Consider the following 10,005-nt stretch of genomic DNA (forward strand, 5'->3'; position numbering starts at 1 on the left):
AGATGTAAACTTCAAAGTCTTTATCCCTCATTCTCTCTTCTCCATATTTTTTTCTATTTTTCATTCTTTCTACCAAGTATTAGAGAATATCCGATCATGGTATCTCTCATTGAATCGGTTGTATCCGTGCTCAATATTTTTGTTAGTGGGCGTGTTTCTTCAATTTTCTATTTACATAGCACGCTACGTCTATTTTAACAGTCTTTTAGCACTTGACATGTACGATTTTTTAGACAACAGTTACATCATTTTTTCAATCTAGATTTTTTTCATATTAGACCACCAATCGACTATACGAGTTGTCATTGGCATTTTGGCATCAAAGTCACAATTTTTTTCCATTTGTGATAAGTCTTATATTCAACATGTTATTTGATTTATTTCGTTCACCACACGTTCTCCAGAAATTTCTTATGCACTTAACAAATCGCTACCCTCATTTTCATCATTAATCTCGTACATCAGTTTGCCAACACCAATTTTCTAGTGTCTTTCGCAACTTTTTTTTTATCTTTCATGATAAGTCACATACTCAATATGTTATTAGGTTTCTTTTTTCGTTCACCACATGTCCTCTAAAGGCCTCTTGCACACTTAACGGATCATTGCCCTCCTTGTTATCATCAATCTTGTACCTCGGTTTGCTCCCACATGCCACCTGAAGTTTTCTACCCATCGTCCACTTGCACCACACACCACAGAGACTCATTTTGTCAGCTCGCTAGTCGAATCCCTATCTCATCCACCTGACCTACAACGTGTTTTTATTTTCAAACTCAAGATAGAGTTTCCACATCATCATTAGGGGTGTAATCGGTTTAGTCCGATCGGTCCATAGGGGGATTTTTAGACCGGATAGAAAATTTTGGTCCACCCTTTTTTCTAGACCGACTATCCCTATAGATTAGACCAAACCGTTAGCTATCGATCCGACCAGTCCATCCAGTCCAATTTGGTCTGGACTAGTGTAAAATGGGCCAAATATATAATTATAAAAAATAAAAAAAAAAACCAACATTTTTACATTTTTTAATATTAACTATTTAATTTTATTTGCACATTTTGTACTTGAGAATGGCCTAAAAAATTTAGATAAATTATCAAAATTATCCATATCCATCCATGATAATTAGTAATCATCATAATAAAGTTAAAAACAAAAAATAGAGAAAATGAAATTGAAAAATGCAATACATCCAAACTCCAAATACATATGGTCATTAGTGATATGTTAGATGAAAATTACATAATTAACTTATACAACTACTATATAAAAAAATTATATATATACTTCGGTTGGTCTGGTCCAAAAAAACCATATCCCGGAACCGGACCTAAAATCGAAAGTCTAAGGTTATATGGACCAAAACCAACCAATATACTTATCGGTCTAGTTTTCTAGTCCAGACTGGTTAACTTACTCCCCTAATCATCAGCCTAGGTTTGAAGGGATGTTAGAATATTACCATACTTATGATATAATATATTCATAATATTCTACCTTATATATAGTAATATGACTTATTATCTATCATATTTAGTTTATTATGTAATAAATCAATCAGTATCCTTGATTTATTGTATTTACATCTTTTCTTTAGCCTCATTCACCTATAAATAAGAATATATGTTATATGTATTTAATAACAATTGAGAATAAGAAAGATGTAGTCCTCAAAGTCTCTCTCCTTACTTCTCTGATCTTCTCCATCTCTTTTTCTATTTCTCATACTTTCTATAAATCATTTTCAGGCAAAGTTTCACTTTGCACCCCTAAGCTATCACTCTTTTAGTTTAAATTGCTGTTAAAAGTATAAAAATCAATAATTTGATCGTCAAACTATAACGTTTTTTCAATTTAGGTTTCAAACTATCAAAATCCAAAATTCGCATCCTCAACAAGTACATTTTTTTCAATTATTTATGACTCATTTTTTCTAAAATGTCTTTGCTGAAATCTCAAAATATTAAGAAACAAAATGTTAAAAATCCCAAAATAAATTAAAAAATTACTAACAAATAATTCCAAAACAATAAGGAAAACAACATAAAGGATTGACCTGCTTAAACTAGGGGTGTCAATATATGACACAAGCTGTGAATTAACCAATAAGATCACGACACTAAATAAACAAATCTGGGTTTAAGATAAATGGATTTGAGTTTGATATAAATGGATTTGGATTTGGGTTTATTCTTAACAAGAAATGTGTAACACCTGTCTGGTATTATGTTGTGATGAATGTAACGATGAAGGGATTTTATAAGGGTGGAATGGGGTTACGGCAAAGAGATCATCTATCTCCGTATTTGTTTATTTTAGTGGAGGAGATGCTATCAAAACTTTTGAAGGAGAAGTTTCAGTCTGGGTCTATTGGGACGTTTTTGCATCTAAGGGGGGCGCTGCTAGTTTCTCACCTTTTATATGCAAATGATATGGTTATATTTGCAAATGGTGGAAAAAAAAATTTTAAAGTCAATCGTGGATTGTTTGAAGAAGTACGAGGTATGGTCGGGCCAAGTTGTAAATAAGAATAAGTCAGCGATTTATTTTTCTGATCGTATTACGAGGCTGCGAAGACGATCCATTTTACTTGCTACTGGGTTTGTGCAAGGTGCATTTCCTTTCAAATATTTAGGGGTTCCCATTGTTACCAGTAGATTGTTAAATAGACATTTGATGAATTTGTTGGAAATAATTAAGAGGAAAATTGAAGGGTGGAAGGCACGGATGTTGTCAAAAGGGGCGAGGCTCATCTTGTTAAGGCATGTCCTATCTAGTGTTTCGGTCCATTTGTTATTGGTCATTCCTATTCCAAAGTCGACAATTGAGTCATTGAATAGGACATTTAACTCTTTTTTCTGGGGAATGGAAAATGGGAAGCCAAAAAAAAAAAAAATGGTGGCTTGGGACAAAATTTGCAAACCGATTAAGGAGGGGGGAGTTGGCTTGAGGAAGTTATGTGAGGTTCAAAAAGAGTTAAATATGAAATTTGCGTGAAGAGTTATAGCTGAAAAGTCATTATGGGCTTCTTTTTTTTCGAGCTAAGTACATAAAAGGGAATCATATTTCCTTGATAAATCCTATGAAGGGCACTGGTTTTTTGCATATGGTGATGAGATGCATTCATGAGGTATTACAACATTCAAGATGGCGGGTTAAGGATGGGGACATGTTTTTGTGGTGGGATAAGTTGTCTCCTTTAGAGCCTCTGGGCCATACGTATGTAGATATTATTAGGCTTTTGTTGTCTCTAAAAGAATGCAAGTCGGAGATTGGCTGGAATAAGGATTTATATACAAGTTTATTGGGGAGGGAAAAGGCCCTGGAAGTGTTGATGGATCTGGGTAATAGTCGACAAGGTCCGAATAAATTGATATAGATGGGGAAAACGGATGAGGGTTTTTCTGTGAAAAATGCTTGGGAGAATACGAGAATGAGGGGATCGGAGTTACCTTAGACTAATTGGATCTAGAATCCTGGACTTCTTAAAATTATTTCTATGACTATGTGGCAGGCCTTTCATGGAGGTATTTCAGTGGATGACAAGTTGCATAAAGTGGGGTTGCCGATTGTCTCAAAATGTGTGTTATCACTTTGGAGCCTATGAAGATCTTGAGCACATTCTGGCCAAAGGAGACATGGCTCAGTATATTTGGAGGAAAATATCTACTCAGTTGGGTATGCATTTTGTTTCCTCCTCATCATGGAAATAGAGAATTTGTTTATGGTTTAACAGGGAGAAAAAATCATCCTCTTGTGGGATGCTGCTTAGTCTGATTACTTCTATTATTACCTGACAACTTTGGTTTTGGAGATGCAAAAAACAGATGGAGGGTGTTGCCGATTCGAAAGAGGCTTTTTGCCGGCATGTATTATACTGGATTTCTTGGATGGGTTTAAAGCTCAAGGCAACAGTGGCTTGTAATGAGTTTGATGATGTAGTATTGTCTGAATTAGAAGTGCCTATTAAGTGTAAGAAACGAAAAGAAGCTAGGCTGATTGTTTGGCAAAAACCGAGAGCTGGCTGGTGCAAACTTAACACGAATGGATGTAGCATGGGCAACCCCAGAAGATCAGGTGTTGGAGGTGTCATACGAGATGAGAAAAATGGCCCTCATTCTAGCTTATGCAGCTAAGATTGTAGACGACACCAATAATAGTACTGAATTAATGGTTTTAGTCCATAGTCTTCAGCATTGCAGGCTAGTGGGTATGTAGTATGTGGAACTGGAAATGGATTCCAAGATTTTAGTGAATTGGTTGCGTGAGGATAAATGTGGTCTTTGGTATCTTGAAGACTATTGGGAGGAGATCCTTTTAATGTTACATTCGATAACTTACACAGTGCATCATGTTATTAGAGAAAGGAATGCGATGGCTGACGGCTTGGCAAAGTTGGATGCCGAGGGAGTTTCTTGCCTTTGGATGGATTTTGTGGGGCTGCCAGCTCCTTTAAAAGGATTTTTTTGTGTTGATAAAGCGGGTTTGCCTTCTTTACGAGTTTAAAATGTTGTTTAGGAATTGTATATTTGAGGTTTTGTATTGTTTTGAGTTGTTGGTTAAAGTTTCATAATAAGCTTGGGAAGAATGTTCTTTTATTATTGGGATGTGATATTAATATTAGTATTTGACTACTTAATTTCTTAAATTATTAAACTTTTTTTTTGTTAATATATAATTTTATTTTAAGAAAATATTAATTTTATTTTTATATATTTTGGTTTGGATACTTATGATGAAATACTTTATCATGAACTGATGAGTTGTAATTGTGAATGATTTATATAGTTATTAGTGTATTATATATGAAATTATACCAATTGTGTTAAAATATAAATATAAATATATATGGTTCTATTCAACTCACTTATAAAGTTATATGAAATGGAAGCGGGTTAAATTGGTTGTGTCCAGGTTGTTAACCCAATAAAAGTTAATTATTAAAAGGGTTAAGCGAGTCGTGTCGTGTCATCCATTATTATATAGTTCGATTGTGTTAAGTTTTTAGAATCTAACCCGTTTAATTAAATATGTCAAGTTTGAATTGACCAATATAGTCTAATATATAGGGTGGCAAACACGGATTGCCACCCTAAGCTTATAACCAAGTTCCCATGCATTTCCATAAAGAAGAACATAAAGGAAATTAAGTGCCATAGCCATGTCGTCTCCACGGCACAAATCCTTCATGATTCATGTGTCATTTGAGATCAAACACTCCCTTGCATGCTAATCATACAATTTGAATGTACAATACGATATATGATGATAACAGTACATTTATATATGCCCATAATTGCAAATCGCTTGAACACTTTTGGCACCCTCAAATTACCCTCTTTTTGTAATGACTCCTCCAAATTAAGCTCAATCTGTGGTACTTTCACTGTCGCTAAACTTTCATTTCATATCACCACATAGTAGTTGCACATTCATTAAATGGACGAAAAGTTAAGAATTTGAAAAAGAAAATTAAAGTTAATAATTATAACCTCGTAAAGGGCACTTTTAGCCATTTAAAGGATTATAAATCTCTCAACAAAATGTTTCCTATCCTGGATTTGCTTTGCTAGGGTTACAACCTTTATTTCCTTCGTTTGGCTTTTTACGTAGGCTATATGGCAGCCGTCAATGGCTCACCATCCATCGTTGTCCATCCCTGGTCGTTTGCTGATCTCGTCTCTACAGTGCCGCAACCTCTGCTGGCAATGGAGGTTCCTTTCCATCAACCAAAAACAATAGATGGAGAGTGTTTCTTCTTGTTTATAGTGGATGAATTGGAGAAAACAGCTAAACTGTTTCAGTTTTCTATGGTATTGAAATTCCTCCGGCAGTGGCCTTCCTTGGACACCATCAGAGCTTTTATTCGTGGCCGTTGGGATATGTCTAGTATACTCATTATCTCTGTCATACAATGTCCTCGGCATGTCTTTGTTCACATGTTCAACAAAAACGATTTCAAAAAAGCGTTATCTCGAGAGTCCTGTGAAGTGAATGAGGGTGTTTTACCGTCCATTTGCTTGGAAACCTAGTTTTGATGAAGACTTCGAACCACCATGTGTGCCGATGTGGGTATTCTTGCCGGGTCTTCCACCGAATTTTTACTATTCCTTTGTTTTGAAGATGCTAACAGTGTCGATAGGGAACTATATTCGTCGAGATAATGCCACGGCCTGTGCAACTAGAACCGATGGGGCTAGGGTTTGTCTGGAAGTTGATTCTTCAAAGGAACCCATATCATCATTCTGGATTGGGATACCTGGATCACCACATAGTTGAAAATAGAGAGTCATTTTCAAGACTCTTCTTGCTTATTGCTTGCATTGTCGTTGTCAGGGTCATAATTCCAAAAATTGTAGGAAAGGTTCTGAGCAGCGAAATAAGGTAAAGTGAGACAAACTTGGGTGAAGAAAGTTGATAAAAATAGAAATTCTGCTGTTGAACATGGAACGGACTCACAGGCTACGGTTGCTCAAACTGAGAATGTCGTGGTGCAAGCTGAAGGTCCCGTGGTGGTGGAAGCGCATGCCTCTTCAATGTTGGTTTCTATTGAGCCTAAGGGACATGTAGAAAATCAAACATTGGCAATGGCTATTGTTAGTGCGTCGACGGAAGTAGGGGACGACAGTGGTCTTCGGGCCAACAATGAAGAATTTGAGTTTTATGAGAAGCCTGTGGACAATGAACTTGGCCAGGACCAGGGTCATGTGGTGGAGATTGGCCAAGACCAGGGTCATGTGGTGTAGGCCTTCATGCCGTATCAGGTAGCGGGTGAAGTTTTTGACTTGGGTTGTGGGGATATTGGGCCTAGTTCTACAGCTCAACTAAATCCAGTTATAATAGAAGAAATTGTTGATGATTTTGATGTGCTTAGTGTTCAAAATAATTGTATCGTTGGTGAGGTACCAGAATTGGCAATTGATATTCGTTCTAATTGTGAAATGGAGAGGAACCAGATGAAAGGTGATATGAGTAAAGATTATTGTACAGATTCAGAAAGACCTAATAATGCCGTCGATAATTTTCAAAAAATGAGTTCTACTAGGGTGATTTCTTGCCCTTCTAAATTGAACTTATGATTAGTCCGATTATTTTTTGGAACATCATGGGTGTTGGCACTTCTCAAGTGAGAATGAAGAAAATTATAAAAAAATTTAGGCCAAATATTGTTGCTTTGGCTAAGCCTTTTGTGCGAGATGATAAAATTCCTAATTTCCTTAGGAACTTCAATTGTGAGTTTTTTTTATCACTAATGAAGCACGGGATGGAAAGATTTGGTTGTTATGGAGTTCGGCTATCTCGATTACTTGGTTGGCTGGGTCCAACCAATATTTATCAGCTAAAGTTGAAGAAAATGGTCATGTTTTTGTTCTTACAATTGTGTATGCTAAATGTAATCAACTTGAAAGGAAGTTGCTATGGGAGGTTGGAGGCTTTGGGTTCTGGTAACCTTCCATGGATTATTTGTGGCGATTTTAACATTATAAAAGACGACTCTGAAAGAAGAGGTGATCGTCCTCTTCCATTCGCAACTATGGAAAATTTTAATTTGTGCATTCAAAGTTGTGGATGGTTAGATATGTGCTCTAAAGGCTCGACTATGACTTGGTGCAATAGCCAAGGCGGTTTGATTGGAAGTTGGGCAAGGTTAGACAAATACTTTATTGAATCTCTTTTTCTTAACTGTTTTCCTAATGTGTTTTTTTAGATTTTGCCTCTTACTACCTTTGATCATTCTCCGTTGGTGATTAGGATGGGGGACGATCCTTTCAGGTATAGTCCTAACCCTTTTCAATTTCAGTTTATGTGGACTGATCATGTAAATTTTCTTCATCTAGTAGAGAGTGTGTGAATATTGATGGGAATGGTTATGGGCTTTTCTCTCTTTCTATTAAACTGAAAAAGGTTAAGGTGGCATTAAGAGAGTGCAACCGTACTATATTTAGTAAGACTAATGATATCATCTATGAGCTTGAGCAATATGTTGTTTGTTTGGAAGATAGGCTTCAAACTTGTTTTAATTCTGAGGATGATTATAATCTATTGAAGTCTAAGTCGGATGTTTCTATTTGGATGGGTAGAGAGGACATCCGTCTCTTTCATATGGCCAAGAAAACCTGGCTGAAAGATGGAGATCAAAATTCGAAATTTTTCCATGCTTACCTGAATGCTAAAAATCATAAACGTGTTAATGAGATGCGTTTGGCTGATGGTACCATTTTAAAATCTCCAATTGATATTTTTTAGGGGTGAGTGGTTATAATGATTTGCCTATTTTAAGTGACTTGATTTCTCCAGTGGTTACTGTTGAAGAAAATCTGGGGATTTATAGAACTCATTCTCTTGCGGAAATTAAGGAAGCTCTCTTCAGTATCCCCGTTGAGAGTAGTCCCAGTCTAGATGGTTTTGGTTTTGGTTTTTACAGGGTTTGTTGGGATCTGGTTAAAAATGATTTGTTGGGTGCCATTTTAGAATTTTTTCAAATTCATTCTCTTTCCAGATTTTACACTGCTTCGTTTATTGTTCTGATTCCTAATATGGATAAGTCTTCAGGTTTTGATAAATTTAGGTCTATTAGTCTTTGTTCAGTGGTTTACAAGATCTGTTCTAAGATTATTGTCAACCGGTTGACGCATGTGCTTTGTAAAATTATTTCTCAAGAGCAGGGGTGTTTATCCCTAGACGGAGTATTTTTTAAAATATCAGTCTTACCCAAGAGATGGTTCATTCTATTCACAAAACTTCTAATGGGAAAATGTTTTGGTCAAGCTTGATATGTTAAAGGCCTATGATCATGTTGAATGAGATTTTCTTTTACATGTCGTAGGTGTTTTTGGTTTCTCTTCTCCAGTTTGTGATATGATTAAGTCTTGTATTACTTCCCTTGGTATTCCGTTATGATGAATGACACATCTTTAAGCTTTTTTTTAAAGGTGAACGTGGTTTGAGGCAAGAGGACCTGCTTTCTCCTTATTTATTTATTATGATGCAAGAGGTGTTTTCTCGTCTTCTCAATAAGTCCTTTAAGGATGGTACTATTGGTCAATTTGTGCAAGCTAGAGGTACTCCCCTTATTTCTCACCTCATGTACACGGATGATATTGTGATTTTTACTAATGGTGGGAAGAGATCCATAAGGGGTTTGATGAAGGTTTTGAACACTTATGAACATTGGACAGATCAGACTCTCAGTTAAGAAAAAAGTGCAATATTTTTTTCTAAAAGAATTTCTCTTTCTCGGAAGTCATCCATCCTTTTTATTATTGGTTTTTCTGAGGGTTCTTTTCGCTTTAAAGATTTGGGTGTTTCTATTGTGATTGGTAGACTTAAAGTTGGAGATTTTAGTGAGTTGCTTAGTAAGTTTAAAAAGAAGATTGCAGGTTGGAAAATGAAAATGCTCTCTGTTGGTAGTCGTACTATCTTGATTCGTCATGTCTTGTCAAGTAGGGCTACTCATCCTTTGGCTGTGTTACATGTCCCAAAAATTGTGATCAAGGTTTTGAATAAGCTCCTGAGCTCCTTCTTTTGAGGTGACTCGGAGGGTAATCATAAAATGAAATGGATTGCTTGGAGTACTATTTGCAGGCCTGTTGAGGAAGGTGGCTTGGGTATTCGAGACTTTGGTGATATTCAAAAGACTTTACATTTAAAACTTGCTTGGCACCTTATTACTGGCAAATCCTTATGGGCGGATTTTTTCAAGGGTAAGTATGTTAGGAGCAGTCACTTATCGCTTTTGGAGCCGAAAACGGGTACTTGGTTTTGGAAATCTCTTGTCAGGAGTATTCCTAATATTTTAAGTAATTCTAAGTGGAAGGTTCGAGAGGGTAATATTTCTTTTCGATATGATAAGTGGGTTGATGATGGTCCTCTTTGTGATTATCATCTAGTCATTGAGCAGCCTAAATTGAAGATTAAAGAGTGTTGTCTGGATAATGGGTGGGATATTCCTCTCCTGGAAAGACTTGTGGGTATTCAAAAAGTTTTAGAGTTGTGTCAGA

This window comes from Juglans microcarpa x Juglans regia, chromosome 4S, assembly GCF_004785595.1.
Source record: "Juglans microcarpa x Juglans regia isolate MS1-56 chromosome 4S, Jm3101_v1.0, whole genome shotgun sequence".
NCBI lineage: Eukaryota > Viridiplantae > Streptophyta > Magnoliopsida > Fagales > Juglandaceae > Juglans > Juglans microcarpa x Juglans regia.